Source organism: Seriola dumerili, unplaced genomic scaffold (genome assembly GCF_002260705.1).
Source record: "Seriola dumerili isolate Sdu_G_001 unplaced genomic scaffold, Sdu_1.0 BDQW01001124.1, whole genome shotgun sequence".
NCBI lineage: Eukaryota > Metazoa > Chordata > Actinopteri > Carangiformes > Carangidae > Seriola > Seriola dumerili.
In genome coordinates this window covers 1,693,799-1,714,669 of record NW_019175379.1, presented here as the reverse complement: position 1 = coordinate 1,714,669, position 20,871 = coordinate 1,693,799, and the positions used below count along the sequence as shown (strand labels likewise).

At 43.1% G+C, this 20,871-nt stretch overlaps 1 protein-coding gene across 1 annotated transcript in view; it reads left to right on the top strand.

The window, feature by feature from the left end:
• The window catches only part of colec12 (collectin subfamily member 12), a 34,827-nt gene that overhangs the window by 3,975 nt on the left and 9,981 nt on the right, over positions 1-20,871 (top strand). The gene's annotated exons all lie outside the window — the stretch shown is intronic.

The following is a 20,871-nucleotide window of genomic DNA, read 5'->3' as shown; positions in this document are numbered from 1 at the left end:
TTCATGGCGTTCTCCCAGGGGACAGATATTGTTTAAATTATTGTGACATGTCAAAGCTGTGAGCTCAAAAAAGGGAAGACTTAACACAGACACTCAGAGAGAGAGAGAGAGAGAGAGAGAGCACTTAATCCTGCTGGTTTTACCAAGTGAACATTCGGTAAGAAAGTACACACACAGTGCCACTTCTTTTGCTTTTCTTTGTACATTTACATTCACACACTTCACACACTGTGCATTGCAGAAGTTTGGACATCCAGTATTAGCAAGTCAGCAGCTGAACAGCATCGTGTGTGTGTGTGTGAGTGAACTGTAAAGTGCTTTGGGTAAAAGCATTACATAAATGCAACAGGGGGACAACAAAAACTTGGTGTTTTTTCTCAGAGTATTAGGTTGCTTTTAGATTTCTCACACAAGCACTTGAACATATCACAAAGAAAGTGTTTTTGTGCTGAAATCGTCTATTTCAAGTAAGTCTCAAGACTCTGCAAGGTGATTTTCATACCTTACTGATATGAATAGAAGTCAATGGTTTCCATGAGAGAAATCAATGTTAAAATACATTATACGCTTTGGGAAATGGACTCCAGCAGTGATTTGTAGATAACTGGCTCAAACACGGACAAACTCCCTTCAGCAAGATGCTTTAGAGCTGTGATATAAATAAAAATTTTTAAAAATGAGGCGACTGGTGGTTTGTGTGCTTTGGCTTTTCTCTATGAAGAATGCATTGGGAAAGATAAAGAAGCAGCGAAATGCCTGTCGGCCTCATCTTCCAAGGAGGTTGTTTACAAAACTCTCCTCCCATTCCTCGAATTCCAAGATCAGATGCATTGATCTCCGTTTTGTAAAAATACACTAATGCAGTTGTAAATAAAATCTGACGCAGCGTTCAGTTTCCTCACCGCCTCGGCTGTTCTTCACCCACACCAGCAAACCCAGCCTCGCCTCCAGCCATTCTGTAAAGAGTAAGGTTTGCATTAAAAAAAAAGTTCAATGTGTAATATCAACACTCATGTACAAGTAACACATAGTGACCATGTGTTGAAAAATATCTTTTAAAAGTACCGTTGGGGCTGTTTGTACGTTTGCTGACGCGCAAAGTAACGAGTCAGCTTTCTGAAGGTCAGAAAGAGCCCGGTGGGAACACACACACACACACACACACACACACACACACATATTTTCAACAAAGTGAACTGTTTTTGATTCTGTATATTACACAAACGTCATCCAGAAGGCATGCATACATGTATATTTACACTTTCCACTCACTTGTATACAAGTGGAAATGCACACCCTTACACACACACACATGCACACACAGACACGCACGCACACACACACACACACACACTAGTACAGCCACTGAGTGAATTCATATGGTAATCCCATCTCTCTCCCTGCCAAGTTGAAGCCAGGCCGGAATTGCTTCCACAGTGCTCAAGGTTTAAACATATTTATTTTTCTGTGGGGGGTTGACATCAGAAGGCCATCAGAATAATAACAAACCCTACCTGAGCTTTGGCTGAACTCTGTCTTGAGCTGGTATAATAATTGGTCACTGGCAGGCAGCAGCTGCCCCTGGCCTGACTCACACCATGAACCCACCGGTCGCTAAAACCTTGTCACTGTAAAGTTTGTGTCGCATCTTTGTTGAAGGCAAAAAAAAACTGGCAAGTGTAGGCGTGTGTCCTTTGACTGAACCTCAGTGGGATAGGTGCATTATACAAAGATCAGTAAACACTGGAGTCCGACGAGATTTACGGAAGAGAAGCGTTGAAATGCCGCCAACAGGAAAGAAAAAAAAAAAAAAAGTTTTGTGTAGCGTTCAACAAACACAAATTCGCCCTGTTTACCAATTTGTAACCAGTGAGGGAATGGCGTTCCTGTGGTTTGCAGTCACTTGTGGAAAACAAACGGATGTTTTTCTTAAATGAACTGTATTCATTAACTTTTTTTTTTCTGGTCATCAAATTAGAGCACGAGTCGCTGAGCGCGCAGCCAAACATGTTTTTGTAGGGATGTGTCTTTTTTCCGCTACTGGTTTTCCCCCGTGTTTCTTCACACACTGGTGTGTTGTTCTGGTTAAATGAAGAAAAGGTGACAAACTCTGATTTATGTCAAGTACAGCTACAAATTAGTTTAACAGCAGAAAGAACTACTGGTACACATCAGGATCGGGGTGTCAGTGAGTCAACCATGTTGGTTGAACAGAAGAAGTTAGCTTCTCCACCAACAGTAGCTTCAATGAAACACAACCTATAGACATGCAAAGCTATTGCTAAACATTAATATTATGTTAGTTTATTAGTTTTTATTACTCTTATCACTGTTGACTCGTCTCTCTCCACCTACAAGTATATAATCCATTATATTACTGGTGATAGTGGTGGCTCATGTTAGCATAGTGCTAGTGGCACCCGATGGAAACCGTCTGAGATACGGATTAGACTTCTTCTAACCAGGAAAATGTTTTGTTCTTCAGCCTCTGGTTCTTCCCACACTTTGAAGAGGTCTATGTCGATATTGAACAAACTGTGTGGGAGACACAGCACCTTTTTTTTTTTTTTTAACAGAGTAACCAAGTTGCGAGGGTTGAAAAGTAATAAGACAACAGAGTAAACCTCAGAGGATTCACCACAAGATGCAAACCCCAGAAACAGAAAGGCCAGGCTGCAGTTCACAAACACATGGAACAAAGATCTGAAGAAACAGAAAAATCGAGTGGAGAAAATAAGGAAGAGCTCGTGGCCCAAAGCCCACCACCTCATCTATCAAACGTGGCGGTGGACCTGTCATTGCTCGGGCAGGTGCGGCTGCCAATGGAACTGGCACACTGGCCCTTTATAGATGATTCCACGGCTGACGGAAGCAACAGGATGAATGCAGGGGAACACGGAGAGCGTCCCTGCGCTCAGGCTGAGCCAAATGCGTCAAAACTCATAGGACGACGTTTTAATCACTCAGCAGGACGACGATCCTAAACATACGGCCAAAGCAACCAAAGAACCCTTCAGGGGTTAAGAGGTGGGATGTCCTCGACTGATCTCAATCCAGTTGCGCTGCAGTCCGCTCACTGAAGACACAAACTTCAGGCAGAGAGACCACACAACAAGCAGGAGCTGAAGGAGGCTGCAGTGAAGGCATCACCAGGGGAGAAACAAAGCTTCTGCTGATGTCTGTGACTCAAAGACTTCCAGCAGTTATTTACTGCAAAGGATTTTCCACAAAATATTAAAAGCGTTGATTTTTTTTTTTTTTTTCCACTTCAAACTTTGAGCATTATGTGTTAAAAGGATTATATCTCCTACACACTTCTCTCTACATTGATGCAAACCCACTCAAACGAAGGCAGAGATTGGCAGTTTAATGTATGAAATCTATTACAGTATTTTATCTCAAATTGACCGTGCTGAAGCACTGAGCCTGAAGAACAAAACATATGTACTTAGGGTCTGGACTGTGTATATACACAAGGTTTATAGATTCAAAAGAACCACAAAGGTCACTTACTTTTTACTGAAACAGCTTTAGTCTCCATCCTGGGTTGACGTCAAGTTAGCCAGTTAGCAAGCAGCTCAAACATCATAAAGAGAGAGGCCTAAATAATGTTGTAGCTTACACAGACATATGTCAAATATTGAATTTAATTGCTGTAGTGAGTTTTTCCCAAAGGCTATTCTGAAAAGGAAAAGAGATAGACGCAACCCAAGTTAGAAGTACAGAGGACAAGGTGAGGCAAAGTCAGTACCTAAACGTAAAATGCAAGACTCCCATGTCAAATTAAAGCTTAAAGATAATTTTCTCACAATTCAATAAGGTTACAGTTACATAAATGGCATTCACCAGCAATCCTCTGCTGGATGGGAATACTGGACGTTGGGTTTTACTGGAAGACTTGCATGTTGGTCTCCAGATAGGAGTCGGGGCTCGTAATGAAATAGATGAGACCTGATTGCTCCGTGCAGCATGGGATCTTCACTGATGTCTGGATTGGGGTCTTACTCCCTCCGCTGCTGTGTCCGCCGTTCCCACACATGTGGGTTTTTTCGAGAGGCCGGACTCGGGAGGTTTGTGGCCGGTGTGGAACCCGGAGTCCACTAATCTATTTCCTGCACTTGTTATGGTTTCTCCAGCACGGCCTGGAACATTCCTGGAGCCGAGCTCGGTGTTGGGGTGTCTGTGCCTGGAACCAGCTGTGTCAGCACAGCCAGGGCTCGGTTCGGTCCGGTTGGTTTCTCTGGCGAAGAGCACCCCCCCACCCCACCACCCACCCCCCGGCTTCACGAGCACCTTTTTAGCTGTAGTCATAATGACAGCTCACCCACCACCTCATCCGTCCTGGTTAACATGGTTATGTTAACAATTACTAGCCTGCCCTTGTCAGACGCTGACACATTTAATACAAACTGTCATGTGAGACTTTGCAGTGTGTTTGTCAGAATGTCTGATTTTCACGCACTTTGGCCTTTTTCGCAGTGTTGTGATGTGGTTTTGTCAAATTCTGCCTCTTGGTTCTTTCTTTAAAAAATTGCGTGGCAGGCCTTGATCACTTAATACTTCTGTAAAATGTACAAAGATTTCTTCACTGTCTGCCATACCACTGTCAAAAAATTTCCTCTGGCCTTGAGACGTAGTCGGCATGCCTTTGCAAGCGTATTTATTATGCGTGTGGGTGCGCACATGTGTATTAGGCTTTTTCTTCTCTCTTTGCTGTTTGTGTTTTCTCGCATGTGATTCTCATAGTCCACCAGTTCATTTTTCTTATTCATAATTACAGTTGGCTGAACTGCATTTTGTCATTAAAGCTGCCACAATCAATTTTCATGTGAAAGGTGTTGCTTGTGGTGACGAACCCACAGAGAATTTTCACCCTGCTCTGCAGTTCCTCTCAGTTTTAGGAATCTTTCAGCTCATTGTTTGGATATATGGCTCACAACTTCACTTTCACTCACTGCTGTGAGTCGTTTCAGCAATAAAAAAAGATCCAAAACCCCACTGTAAGCTTCCTGCCCAGCCAGGTGGTGAACACAGTAAAGCATTTAGCAGCTAAAGAGCCAAATATTTCATACATCAGGAGTTGATGGAGACTAAAACTGAGCTAAAAACCTACGTCATGTGGACACAAACATGATTCCGTATTAATGCTATTGTTGCTACATATCTGCTGGATGCATAACAGGCATAACTATTTGCTCACAAGTTAACCATATGTTGACATAAAAGAAATGTAAATGTTGTGTTTGTAGCTTGTTTCTGCTGCCCCCACGTGGCCAAAAAATCAGCTGAGGGAAGTTTGAATTTTGGTAAAGTGCTTCACAGTGACCTTGAGGTAAACTGAGCTCTTGTGGAAACTCCAGACTCAGACGTACTTCAAGGGGCTAACGTGACCTGAGCACGGAGCAGGTCAGACACCTGTTGTAGAGAGCAGACGGAGATGGTGAAGCACTTACTGAAGCCTCCTGCTAAAACGACTCAGACCAGCAGTAAAACGGAGTTTGTCTGGTGAAGGTCAGGAACTCAAACTTTGTGGGTCGCGTTTTTTACTCGTTATCTTTATGGGGAAATAATTTTTAAAACTCCTGCTGTGCAGACATTAATCTATAACAAAGGGCTTTCCCTCACATGCTGATCTAGAGTGGAGGTATACTGATGCAACTGGGCACTGTGTTTTAATGAAAACAAATTCATCTTCAAGCCTTTTTAAGCACCATTTTTTTAAGTCACATTTAAACACCTGTTGCTCGTTCACTCGTTATGCGTGCTGTTGCTCTTGATTTTGGCTACTTCGTGCCATCTGGTGACATGTGCAGGAGGTTCTCTATTGGGTTTTAATGTAAGCCTCAAAGCACGTTAGAGAGTGAGGGTGAAATTAACGTGGTGGCAAAAAGAGAAAAAGGAGAACTAAGTTTGTGTGAGACAGTGCAAGAAAAATGTCGGCTAACGCTACAAATTATGTTTCCCAAGGAGACGGCCAGAAACAATGAAGTATAATGTGATTAAAAAAATAAAGTCAGTGGCTTAGAGAAACCAGCAGCATGTCTCAGTTTCACATCAGGCTTAAGTCTTATTTTCTCTGAGCAGGGAGAGGAGAGTTCACCCAGAGAAGCGGGCTGTTAAAACTGAGGCCTCGGGGTGTAAACAACAAGATGATGTGCAGACCAGGGGTGAGGGATTTCCTCATATCTGGTTTTGGGAGAATCGCACACCACAGGACAGACAGGAGGAGAGATAACAACCAATATGGTGAATGAAGGCGAGGAGCGGGGCAGGAGGGGTGGGGGTGGGGGTGGGGGGAGTGGGGGCACTGGGTGAGAGGGTGTTTTATCCCCGGAGGTGGGAGGGGAGTGAAAAGGAAGGGGGAGAAGGTGGAGGAGACGCAGCCGGTTTGTGAGAGAGGAGCAGGAAGTGGATGGATGGCTTTGGAGGAGCATGAGAGGAGTTCTTTGTGAGGAGATAAGGGGTCGTGTGAGTGTGTGTGCGATGGTAGGAGATAAAGGAAAGGAGGGAGTCGTAACAGTATGAGATCCAGCTGGAAGTGTTTATCTGAAGCATGAACTTACACACCTTTATGACATAAGATCATATTGCACTCACATAAATGCAATTAGAAAATAATTAGCCCAGTGCTGCAGTTCGTCACAGGCCTCCATTCCTCTCGCTCGCAGACGTTTGGACAGACTCTTATCTCTGTTATAATTCAATCCTTTCAACCTGGAATCTGACAGAACTGTCTGAGGGTAAAGAAGAGCGGCCAAAAGGGGAATAGCGGCCGCTCAGAGGAATTTTATGAACACATCATTTCTTTTTTCCCTTGAGTTTTCAGCTGTACATCGTAGGTCGACAGCAGCAGGGATGGAACAGGAACAGAAGTACATTTACACACATACTCAAGTATAATTTTGAGGCGCTTTTACTCAAGCATGTCTATTTTACACAACTTCATACTCAAGTCCAATACTTTTTCTGACAGCTGTAGCTCCTCGGAGATGACTACGTCTAATGTGAATGAGAAATCCACAGGAATGTATCATCCGACAGTTCCCCTCAGTTCTAATATGGAGCATTTAAGCATCTTTCAGCTCATTGTTTTGGTTTTATGTCCCAAAATTTTACTTTTCAGTGGGAAAAGGTCCAAAAAAACACCCCATTCAACACTTTTGACACATTTCACTCACAAAACAAATGCCGTACTTGTGACCCAGGTGTGCACGTGCAGCTCTTGCACATTTATCTGCAATTTGCGAGCCACAATCAAATGTGACGTCGTTGCAATTTGCATGTAAGCAGTGCTCACAAATTGCTCAAAGTCGTTTTAAATTAAAGTATAGCTGCTTTTACTGAAGAGTTCCCAACCAACCGAGTATTGTAATGTCATGAATCTGGGAGACTTGCAAGAGGCAGGTTAAAAAAGAAAAAGCCGATCAATGTGCAATTGAAGAAGCATCGTCATGCCGCATTCATGTTATATGGGATGGGTGGACGAGATGGGAAACATTTCCATGGTTACCACTTGCAAGCGGTTACGTCACAGAACAACTGCAGACAGTTGTGTGATTACAGTGTTACGCCGCATTGACAGTATAACACTATGTCTGTTAAATTTGGGTTTAATCAGTGAACGGTGGATTTGAGCCGACGTGTTCCTGTTTGCTTGATCTTAAGGCACTTGTGTATTAATGAGCGAAGTGGGATCTACCAACATGTAGCAGAAAAGTGTGACCGTCCCAGTTGTAATCACGACTCGGATGCTGACGTGAACGCTAAGTCAGACACTTACGATGAGTGACTCGGATGTGACGCCTTCCAAACACCAAGCAAAATCGAATCCCAAGACCCGCGACACCTGAATGATGTCCCTCGGGCGACACCTCTTTCACATGGGCTGATGAGTTGTCAGGGCTTTGACGTGTATCATCAGTGGACTGCCATTCTAAGTAAATGATGTGAATACACGTTTCACCACTGGACAGCAGGTAGAGGAACTCCAGCACAACAAATGGTTTTAACATCACAGTCGGTTTCCGAAAGATCCTGTAAACTTTGGTCCAAACTTTCCACCACCCCCCCACACCCCCATTTCTCTTTCGCTCTCTGTTACACCTTCATTACGCTGAATGAAGCAGCAGTAACACGACTCCGGGCGCTGGATGCAAAGAGCAGGCGACGCTGCTGCCAGAGCACATGTGCTGCTAGTTAGCTGCTATTTTCAGTCCGGACCTGTGATCATCCGAATGTGTCAGTGACTTCTCTGACTCCCCCTTTTTTCTTTTTTTTTTTTAAGAGTGAGGAAAAGCAGCAAACCCCCCCCATTGAGCCCCCCGCCCCCCTCCGCCCCGTCCTCCAGCGCTCACACACTGTAATAGCCCCAGTGTCCTTGATGTGACCCACATGCAGATGTCAGGAGAGGGTTTCTGGAGTTCAGCATCACCTCTATTTAAGAGCCTTTCAGGAGGTTTTCAAACAAGGGGGTCTGAGTCATTGATTTAGTAATTAAATAAAAGAGCAGCGGAGCGGAGAGAAGGTGGTCCAAGACACCTGCGTTCCCTGTAACGTCTCCTGTGGAAAGGCTTGTGTTCGACTTTGGCGAGCTGCACTTCTTTGTTCTGCGAGGAACATGCCTCTACATTAGACTTTACATTTGTATTCCCTCCAGTGTGTGTGTGTGTGTGTGTGTGTGTGTGTGCTCACCCTTGGAATAACACACAACACCTCACTTCAGTAGTACAAACTGATACTTTTATGTATGTGAGTCTCCCGTGTCCACAAGCACTAAAATTTCTCCAACACCTCCGGCAGCCGAACACACAGGCGCACTTTTACAATGAATTTGGGGATTCTAATTCCTCCGCTTTTAGTATAAGTAATAAAACCCACTAAATCTGTTCCTCACAGTCCAAAATGTTAATGAAGGGGGGGGGGGGGGGGGGGGGGGGGGGGGGGGGGGGGGGGGGGCGACTGTGAGGTTTGCCAAGATCAACCTACAGCTTCCTGGTTTGCAAAAGGGAGTTGAAGTGGAGAGGAATAGTGTTGGGCTCCAAAACCCTGTCAGATGCATAATGACTATCACATTTTCCATGTGTGGCTGAGCCTGCAGACAGAGGGAATTCACTAAATTCATTTTCTGGCACCTTTTCAGAGCTCCGCACAAAGCTTGTCATGCGTGCATCTGGTTATTTAAAACATTAATTTTTTTTTTTTTTAAAGAATAGTACTTCAAATTTCAAACATCAACTTACTGCTCCACATTTGAGTTAAAGCTCCTCTGAACACGCAGACGTTGTGTTAATATTGTTCATTGTTCGCAATCGTCTATGTTCAGCGTTCAGTGCTTTAACATCCCATGTGTGGAAGAGCTTCAGAATCAGAGTAATTTGCGGAAGCAGTTAGTTACAAGTGTTTTAGTGCAGATGCACAGTAGCAGAACATCGGACGGAGCAAAGGGACGTGATGCGCTGTAAACTCTGTTGTATTAGTATTCCTCGTGTTGTGCTTGTTACTCCAGAGACAAACAGATTTATATCGTTCGTCACTCTTGTTTGGATGGAGACAAACTTTTCACACATTTTGTGAAGATGTAAAATGCTACCGTTGAAAAAGGCGTCTGAGTCCAATTCCCCCCCCCCCCCGCCCCCCCCCCCACCCGCCCCCCCAATGTAAATCCTCTCATGTCCGCAGAAATATTTCATGGCACACGTCGCTGCAGCTGTAGGAAAAGATCTTGAAGGCACGGTAGTTTGATTGTTTGCAAATAGTTTTTTTTTCATCTCGCTGTTTGGAGCAGTGAGGACAATCACTTGATGACAGATTCAAAGAGGAGTTTTCTCTCCAGGACGTCTTTGAATCAAAACAAACACTTGTGGAGTGTAATTTAAAGCCATTGTCTGGTGTTGATTAGGACTTTCAGTAACTGGTGTGATTCACTACCCAGATGTCAGACGGCTCCTCCTTGCCTCTCGATGCCTCGTCTCCCGGACTGAGGTAGAGTGGCGTGCCACCCTCACGTCTGGAGCGTGTCCGTGTGAACGGGATTTGGCGGAAAATCGCCCCCTTCTTCCTGACCAGGGAGGCTTGTTGTCTTTCACACTGACACGCCACGCCTTCGCATCCAACGCAGATGTGCCGGGCCACCCAGGAGGAACTCCCTGCGCCCGTGATGCTGCATGCTAACAGAAGGCATTTCCATTGTTACCCACCTCAGAGATCATCCCATCAGCCTTTTTTAACCTGCTGCTTTTTGGACTTTATCTTGTTGATTTTGGAGGTTTTTTAGCTTTTGGAGTAAAAGTGTATAATTTTGTAACTGAACATCCTGCGTGTGGTTTGCGCTCTCTCTGAAATATGAATTATTGTGCAGAGCAAGTTGCACAAGTGGTTGTAATTTCTTCGTTTCCATTCTGGAGTTTTCCACTTTCTGAGCAGTGCATATTTTGTCCAAAATTTTCCTTCTCTACTTACATAGTATTAACTCTGCTACACTGATACTGTGCATGGCTTCACATTGAAATAACAGGGATTAAAAATCACCTGTAAAATTGCTTAATATTAAGATTATATAACCACAAACTGCACATCACATCCTCTTCATGATTGTCTTTGTTTAATTGATTTCATTTTAAACCTCTTCATGGTTGTCAACCACCTGTCAACACACAGACCACGGTCCTATTCATATTTCACAGCCCTCCATGTCCTCTCAAAGCCACTGTTAAATGATAGAGCCTCTTATTACAAGCAACCCTGAAATCACAGAGCGGCTCTCTCCGCGATGACCATAATGTTATACCGACGTTACCCACAAGCGACCCCTGTGGTAGCGGGCAGAAACCAGTCAAACCGTCGGGGTCGGGTAGAGAACGTCAGTCCACAGCGGATCTGTCAGGGAGGAAACGTGTTCCTTCATCGGGTGATGTGCGTCGTTGAAGAAACAGTCCTCCGTCCATATTGGCAGCGTTAGTGGTGGATGTGGCCAAACGCGGGGATGAGTTTAGCTGCTGTGGGCACAGTCTTTAAAAGAAACTGTCCCATGGAGATTTTCCTCCAACCAGCTTCCTGTTAAATATCCCAATAATGTGCATGACTCTTTCACTTCTTCAGGGTTTTATCTGGCGGCGCCTCAGCAGGGCAGGAACTGCAGTTCAGTACATTTACATTTCAGACATTGTTTGAGCAGGACATGAAGTGCGACAGTGAAACATCACAGCGACTGCAAAATGATTCAGAGCTGCTCTTTTCTTTTGCTGGATCTTTTTCTTTTTTCTTTTTTTTTGGATATTTGAAACAGAAGTTTTGTCAAAAACAGACTGAAGATAAGAATCAAACACAAAACATCACACTTTCCTGTTGGTCTGGGGATTTGTAATGCGTGCATGCATAAATGTATGAGTGCACTGATTTAACTGGATCCTCATGGTTCCTGTGAGCTTCAGTCACTGCAGGCGTACGGAGATGTTTGATGTATTTTTAATGCTGACTGCTGTGCATCAGTCTCTGGCTCTACCTGCTTGGACGCTGCACATCGAGTTTAGATGGTTATTCACCTTACCCCCTGGCTAACTCAGGCCTAAGACCAGTGCTGCCATGGTAACAACCGACGACACCTGTGCTGACCAGTGGCAAAAACTCATAATTTGTGGTTTGCTAACATTGTTATGGAGAGAGCAAGGAGAAGGGAGAGAGGTTTTTTCAAAGTGGACAAACATTTTCTGCTGCGGTAAACGGAGCTGAGCAGTTGGATGCAGTTCCCCAATCTTAATTTACCCAGAATTCCTTGTGCCACAGTCTGGTTTAAGAGAACTGAACTGCTTTGTCCAACAGATGAATTTAGTACAGAGTCCGACTGTTTGTTATATCTAAGTCACAGTCAAAATCTGTCTTTGTAAAACCGGCACCAGGTCAAATTAGAGGTGACAAAGTGGTCACATAATGTGGATTTTGTTGCTATAACAACAGGATAGTGGAGAGATGGGTGCTGTGGGAGGACCAGTCACAGCATGGTTGATGAGCGTGATGGGTTGAGACAACTGTCAATCAAGAAAACGTCCATTTCACTACAGTCTGAAGCCAGCATCCAGTGGCCATTATGAGAATTGCATCAATAGGCAGTTCTGCAGTGGCTTCCTCATACAGCTGTGGTGGCTGCAGCTTGATTTTAAGTTGCCCTGATTCTTTTTCCATTTAGCGTTTGTCACCAAAATAACATTGTGTGTGTCCTTAAAACTGGAGGAATATGTGTGCATGCTCTTATTTCCCATAAGAATTTCCCAAATCACCAAAAAAAAAAAAAAGGGGCTGCCGGAGTCGGAGAAGGGCATGCCTCAAATACCATTTTGTGGTTTATTATCCCAGCTGCTCATCAGAGGGAAAATGTCACGTTATTTATTTTATTTCTGCCTCTCTTCAACTGGTTACATTTAGCTGTTTGTTTTTCCTTGAAGTACTTGCCAGCACTCAGTCGGCACTGAGGGTCTTTGTAGTGGTTTTCACATTTTGACTGGCACCTGAAGCAACCAGCGGGAGCGCCGACCAGGGAGAGAGTGGACATCGATCAGATGGGGTTTTGGAGACAGAAACTCGGGTCCGGGTCTTTGCTGCTTGAGAGTTCCTGCAAGTTTTTCTTTGGTTGTATTTTTGTTTAAAAGATCATAAGCTGCTGATTCCAAAGCTGTATGGACTTACTGTGAAGCTCTGCTCTATGTGATCATCTTTTACGGTTGAATGGCAGCTGAGAGTCGATGAACAGACTTTGAATCTTGTTTTTCTTTGGATAAAGTGTTTCTTTTGTTTTTCTTGTCCCGCTTTCCTGCATTCTCACTTTGAACCCGCTTCTTTTTGCTGATGGCGTGGTTGAGTGTAGGCTAGGCTATCAAATTCTGGATGCTAATGTGATGATCATTAACCAGTGGGCCACACACACACACACAGACACACACACAAAAAGAAACACACACTTACTAGAGAGCTGCAACGTTTGGGGTGCCTAAGCCCTGATGTTTTGCTTTGTAACTAAAACCCAAGTCACTCCATGGGCCCCAAATCCCTGAGCTGAGCGAGTCCATTCCCGCTCTCCACTCCATTGTTGATGCAGTTTTCTGGAAAGACGGCCTGTTTGTGTAACTGCAGCGAGCGCTGAGTCTGAGCAGAGTCGAGTGGGGCCTCTGGGCTCGTGGGAGGGGGGGGGGGCTGCGGAGCAGGAGATGCCATGGATGCTGCCGCAGCCTGCGAGCCTGTCTGACCGCAGCTCATCTGAAAAGCATTTTGGAAATGTTTATTTCTCCACCTCTACTATCAGTTGCTGAGACGTCGGTGTGGTAGGTTGAGGGGTGGGCAGCTCTCCGTGTCCCACCAGTGTTATTTGCGAGCCGGAGGACTGTTGGTTGGTTGTAGATTCTTTGTTCATTTTCTTGAACACACTGCAATTTGTTCACTCGGGTTTTGGCTCTTTGACAAGAAAAAATACTTTCCCATTCCAGGAAGGAACGTTTATGGTTTTATGACTTCCTGATTAATCATGGACTTCATTTTGCAAACTGCACTAATCAGTATTTTCATGTTATCAATGGATCAAATGACTATGCGTAACGTGAAATGGGTCACTGTCCAGAGAATGTAGCTTATCGTTTTGGTTTTAGATCTCCCAACTCAACTCTGAGATATCACTCTTAAGAACTGATGGAGAACAAAAACAGAGCTAAAACAGAATATTGGACTTGAAACACAACTCTAAATGAATGCTGATGTTACTGAGGATGTGCAAATAGGCAAGTATTTACTAGACAACTTTATAAGATGATGAGGTCAGATGTTCAGTATTTCTCCCAAGTGGACAAAAACAATGATTGCAGCTTTAAACACGTCCTGTATCCATCTTATTCACTGACATCAAGCTCTACATCATTTTTTGCTTCTTCCTATAAACAAAGAGTTTCTACAACTGTCCACTCTGTAACTAACAAACAACCCAAATTGCCTCTTTCATTTTTTTAATACGTTTCTAATATAACGCCATAAAAAGTCTTTAGATCAAACTAGATCTGACAGATGAATTAGGTCTTTATGTGTTCTGCCTCTCTCCCCCACAGAGAGGTGGCAGACAGTCGGAGCCTCTGGAGAGCCACTGGATGCTGTAATCTTGGTTGCCTCACAATTTGACAATGGCTTTTGTTGGATGTGATAGCTACAGAGCACAGTCAGAGATATCCTGTCAAGATAGGCACCAGTGTTTTTTCTCTCCCAGTCCTTACATCACAGCCTTGGCTTGCTGTAGGTGATTGTGACGGGCGTTAACAGTTTTTATTGTTCATCCATCACTGCTTTCTCTCCACCTCTTAGATCTTTTAATTCATTTTGTTTTCCCCCATTGTCTCTTGTGTTTTTCGAACATTTTGTTCTTCCCTTCTGTGAATGAGGCTTGGCCTTGTCACTCCTGTCCTCACTCCTCCTCTCACTCCACTTTCATTCACATTATAACCATGAGCATCATGCCCGCCTGTCTCCTGTGATGAGGCGCATGGTTTCCATCACATGTAATAAAAGAGATGGAGCCTAAATCAGGCCACACATGGAGCCGGGATGGTGTCGGTTTCCTGCAGGGCCCCAGAGCCATCCCATGAACTCAGAACCCTTTGGCCCCAATTCTGCACTTCCTCTGATTACATCATTGGCAGGTACAGCCTCGAAGTGAGTGCAGTGGGCATGCTGTAAGACAGGATACATTGTCCAAGCTGTTTAACAGCCAGTTATTAGGTGGAGTAACCATCCAGCCAGGACTGCTGCTACACGAGAGCTCTGTGCATTAGTTGTGGAAGCACACAGCACCTCTCTCTGCACGTTTCTTTAGCGGAAAGTGGACCCAAAAGTGCTGTTACAAGAGCTGTTGGTGATTTAACTTTCATAATGGGACTAGTTTCTGTTTGGCGGCTCAAAGACGCTTCAAACTCACATTTTCTTTGCAGGAGAAGCTCCTTCATCTCTATTTCTGCTACAAGTTTCAAAGTTTAAAGTTCACACTTGAAGCACTCTAGGAAATATTTCTAGCGGGGAATCCACCAACTGAACTAGATGTCTCGGAGGCAGGCTGAGGAGAAAGTGAGTACGCCAAAGAACTACTCCTGGATTACATCAAACATCACCCATTGCTAATATTTAACAGGAGTAATTTTTCTTTAAAATTAAAGCTGCAGCTAGAAGTTACTGAAAGTCACTGATTTATGTGCACAAACACCGAAAGTCATGGACCAGTGCGCTCGCTCACACACGCTACTGCAGCACATGAAACAGTGCAGGCCACCTCACCGTGCCATTGAGAAAGCCGAGCTGCGTATGAGTCATTCACTGGGCCATCATCTCCCTCCTGACTGTAAAACATCTTGGCTTAGATTACAGTGTATCAGAGATCTTGTAAAAACCTCTTATTTCTGTTTGAGTAATGAAGGACAGATGGCATGGTAGATGGCTGCGTTTTTGAAACAACCAGCTACAGTTTTGGCACTCGGTGAAAAAAAAAAAAAACGTATTTCACAATCAGCAGAGGTAAGGTTTGGTCGATGTGGTAGACAGCAGCTGCTTCCTGTCTCCGTGATGTAATGAGAGTCAGAGGTGCATTTACTCAGGTACTGGACTTCGGTATATTTTTTAAAGCCACTTTGCGCAGAATTTTTAAGTGATTTTAGCCTAATCATCCTAATGTGCCCATACTGAAGCTGTATGATCTGGGGAACAGCATGTCTCGCTGTTTGCCTCAGTGCTTTTTTACACACTACCACAGGGGGCACCGAGGTCAAGAATTTTCCCATTTTACTTAAAGCGGCTTTACATTATTATATTTATATATATTATATTTCTCTCAGGAGATGAAAACAGAGTTTAAACAGAGCAAATATTAGGACTTATATTCATCAGGTGGCCAGAAACTCAACTTGAAATGAATGGTAATGTTGCATAATGTCTGCTGCATGTGTCAAAAGGCTGTTCCTGCTATCATAACACTAACATATCAACACTTTATAATGTGATAATTTGTTAATGTTGTGTTTACAGCTTATTGTGCTGCCCCCAAACCAAAACGAAAAATGAATGCAGGTTTACACTCCCTTTCATCTGATACCTGTCGTTACTAGTTGGTTTTTAGATTTAGGTTTTACTTTCAGCATGAGATACATATTGCTGTTTGTGGGGTTAACATCTATCTCCAAAACGTCAGCTATGAAAAACATCCACGTCTTAGCACAGCGGCATACAGAGAGTTTACTTCAACCTGTACCACACTCACTTTAAATTCTGTCCCTCCATTTTTCCTTCTTTTCGTGAACTTTCCTCATCCCTTCGTTACTCCCTATCGTTCTTCTCTCTCCATCTTCACAATGACTGCAGTATATTTAATGTTTTTGTTAAAGGTACACCTTTGAGTGCAAAGCTTTAAGTTGTACCAGAGGATATTCCCTTTCTGATGTTGCTGTTTTGACTTTTCTGAGGTCCAGTGTTTGAGGACTTCATCCACTGCAGCAGTTCGCCTTGAACTCTCTTTGTCTTTGGTGCCAGGTATAATTCACTGATTGCCCTCTTGGAGTAGAAATACACTCTGGTTACTGGAAAGTGGTTGAGTGTGTGTTAGGCAAGGCAGGTTTCCAAATCACAGCTTGTGTGACCTCAGCTCACAGCTCTGTGTTCTCATCCGTTACTATAGCGTCCCTTCTGCTATTTACTGTAAATAAACATTATCTTTTAATGAGCAAGGCCCATGTATCTGCTATGCTTAACTGTGGCCTCCTGGACGTTGTTTTGGCATTTCAGGGGCAGATTAATGGCCATGTCGAGATGAAAAAGATGATGTTTGGGTAATCCTTTGTTTCATGTAACGAGGCTGATGAAATACACAGGCTTGGAGACACTTTATTATCACCAAGATGGACACTGTCCGGACACAATTTCAGCATAGATTTTGCCGGAACAATGAGCGCCTTTGTCGAGCCAAAATACACAATGACAAAGGGGATCCATTCACATTTGAAAACCCACTGGTGTGTTGTTCTTGTTTTGGAAAGGCCCTTTGTGTTCGGAGCATCGTTTTTGTTTTGCCATGAGCAGTAAAAGTGTTGTTGTCAGCCTGTGGTCTGAGCATCCTGGACGATGGTTGTTTTTGTGGTTGTGGTCAGTAACATCCAGCTGCGCTTGACTGTGCCGGCGAAGGGGAAAGATGACGAATCAGTGTCCGATTTAATAACGAGCGGCCAAACTAAAGGAAACTGAGTCTCTCTGATGTTAAACTGTGAACAAGGAGGTCGGTGTTCACGTATGTTTTTCCACAGTCTGCTTAAAGTTCTCATCTTCCTTATTTTAATATTTATTGAGAAATTTGTCCCCACAGAAGCTTTTTTTTTTCACTGTATCATGAACTTATTACTCCAAGTGTAGCCAAACCTCATGTGCTATAAACCTCAAGATATTTTATCCATGTGTTAGGATTTGTGCATCTGGGCTCTATTAGTGTGACAGATATCTGAGAATGTGTGAAAGACGCTCGTCCTGACTGTCTCATATCCATCTGGCCGTTTGTCATGTCAACAGCCGGTTGCTGTAGAATGCGGAGCCATGTCACATCCCAGGTGTCTCTGTGTTACTTCATGATGATGTTTGGTTTTCCAATTGTATTTCACGTGGGGTCAAAACCTATTATGCTCTTTGTTAAGGCATACTGTGTTGGACTGAAATAACTTTCTGTTCCTGTTTACAGAAGCAGCATGAGTAAGTGTGGCTTTGATCATTTACAGGTTAAAAGACAACTAGACATCTAAGTTAAAACTGGGCTGAATTTAGTTGAAAAGTGAACTGTCTTTACATTAGTTACACAATGATAACATTTCCAGTGACTTTTAAGAACCTTTGAACTCTTTTGGTTCTGACTAACAATAACAAGTACTGAAAGCTGATATTTGATTTAATTTTTTATTTTTTTTATGTATTATTTATTTATTATTTATTTTTTGTCTGTATCTTATGTTTTAAACTTTAATATCAGCCTCAGCCTCAAAAATCCAGTGTTAGTAAGGCTATAATTAAAAAAAATTGGAAATACCCAGCCCCTAAGCATAATCTAGCTGCTGATATTAACTCACCAGCACAAGACAGTCAAAATATAATTGAAAATTATAATTTCAACTAAGTTGAAAAAGAATTCTTGACGGGAGGAAAATAAGCCCTAATATCTTCACTTATGCAGACGATGTATCGGTATATTTTTAGAAACGCACAAAGAACAACATAAAAGAGGAAGCAATGATGATTTGATGCATTTAAAGAAAGCAACAACAACATAATCCTAGAGTTTGACTCTGCAGTTCAATCCAGCATTTGTCTCTTTATCTTATTTGTACTGCACATTCAGGAAGTGACCCACTGAGAAATGAACAGCAAGCAGGTCGCGACCCCTGATAGAGCCTTGGACAGCCCACTGGTGTGTCGACAGTCGGGGGTTGAAAGGATTACAGCTGCTCCATCTGATGTCTTCTCTCTGTGCTCATAGAGGAGCTGTGAAACTGGAATCTCTCCTTCTTGTTGTTGTGTTGTCAACCATGTGTTTTTTGTTATGCCAGGTGTCGTTCCTATTTGACAGCCAACCCAAATTTCTCCACATATCCCCCGAGAATCTGAAGATCATCACTCAAGTGTGCAGTGAAATGGAAAAGCCTTTTGCCTGTGTAATCGTTTATACCCTTACAAAGTGTTTTGGTATCATTTCAGCGCAGCAGATTTGTAAACACTGTCAGTGTGTTTGGATTGGAACAGCAAATTTGGGCAGCAGCGCTATGATTACTGTGAACTGATGAACTGATATGCTTGCTTTACTATGGAAGCATGCACGAGCTGACACTTCAAACATGTCAGCAGTTATGAATGATTCAATGCAATCATTTGTTGTGGCTGTATTCCCAGAGTGCACTTCTCTGCTTACGGTTAAACCAGTGGCGAGGGAAGACGTTTGGTAACTCCTGATGTCTCAAACACAGCTGTGGTAACCACTTTGTGCTTAGTAAATCGCTCCACACCCAGAACTGGAACTGTGCTTTTAAAGACAAATGTCTTTCAGGCATGAATACTTGTTAATACATTTTCAGGAGTCCATAGAGGCTCTTTACGTGATTTGGACATGAGCATCAGCTATGTTTTCGGGCTCTAACAGCTGATGTCACTCTCAAGTGTGTGGTACAATAATTCAAGCAGAAAAAAAACTATAGCAACACTGCAACATTTCCACTCCCTCCTTGACTCATATCTTGCCTTTTTACTTTCTCTGTCTCCACTTCTATTCAAACTTTTCCTCACACTTAATGACCTGTTTTCCTTTTAAATATGTGAACATTTTGGCAAGAAATCAACAAAAGTCACGAAAAGCTGATTTGGTTTATATAAAGATGTCATGCCTTCAAACAGTTTGATGAAATTTATGGACTTCTACGTTGCCATTCTTGGGAACACATGTTCAACATAAGATTTATTTACAGATTTTTCAGTGCAGCTTTAGGCAGAAAAAGTAGGAATGGTATTTGGCCTGAAAGCCGGTGGCGTCATCCGTGTTGGCAAAGAGTTGGAACTGTGGAAGCATTACATTAAAACGATTTTAGCTTAAAGCTGCTATAATCAATATTTTTGTATTAAGTATTGATCCAATTACTGTATATAATCTAGCCTTTTTAACAGTAACACATTTTTTTGTTTATACGACCCACAACTCTCATGTTTTGGTTCATTGTCATGTCTCTCATGAGTGTTTTTAAAGGAGCTAGTTGTAAGTTTTGCTATCGCTTCAAAGCCAATGTTAGCATTAACAGCTGTTTACTTACCAGTCTAGAAGAAACTTAGCGAGTTCAGCATCAAAATCTCCAGCTGATGTTAGCATGCTAACAAGCTAGCCCCTGCCCGGTCGGACTGTCTTGTCACGTTATGATACTGAGTCAGTGTATAGCGTACAGGGTGCCCTGAAGAAGTAGCACTGCTCAGAGCATGTATTATAAACCTCTTGTCTTGTAAACAGAACGACGACTGAAGCTCTCACCAAGACTGGTAAGTAAACAGCTAGTAATGCTAACAGCTAACACTGGCTATGTAGCAATAGCAAAACTTACAAATAGCTCCTTTAAGCGAAAAAGCTCTTATAAAATCAGTTGTATGCTACATGCCCAGCACTAAGTAACAAACAGACAAAGTTAGCAACTAGCTGATGAAAACGGTAAACCATTTAGTTGCTAAAGAGTCATATATTTTCTCTAGGAGTTGGTGGAGGGCAAAAAAAAAGCTCATAGTTAGTTTGGTATTTCTGTACTGCAATTTCTTGCTACTTATTGGACAACATACAGTGGGACTCCAAAATGCTGAGGATGGGAAAGTGGTCTCAGACTTTTTGCCTCAACTATATATACCAATTTATCTGTAATAAGCTAATATCGTTCACAATGTCGGCCAGGCCAATTGGTCAGTCTGGCTCCTCTAAAGATGTCATGCTTGAAACTGTGTGAGTCTCTGAGTTTAATGACTTCTACACCGTCATTTTTGGGAAGGCAGATGAAATAAAGTAGGTCTGTTATTTGGCCTGCGAGGCAGTGGTGTCATGTGAGTTGGCAAAGGATCAAAACCATGGAAGCAGTTCACTTAAAACGGTTTTTTAATTCTTTTTTTCTGCAGAACTTGCTTGTGCTTTTTACGGTAAATCTCATGTTCTCTCAGGTCGGCCCGGTGCTGAGGAGACCTCGCTTCCAGCTGGAGTCAGTGTTTTACTGTGGTCTAACACTTAGTGATGATTAACAGTCCCTTCACACCCATAAGAACGAGTCAAGTTGTTAACTTTGGCTTGTAAACTCCCAGTGAGACTCTGACCAA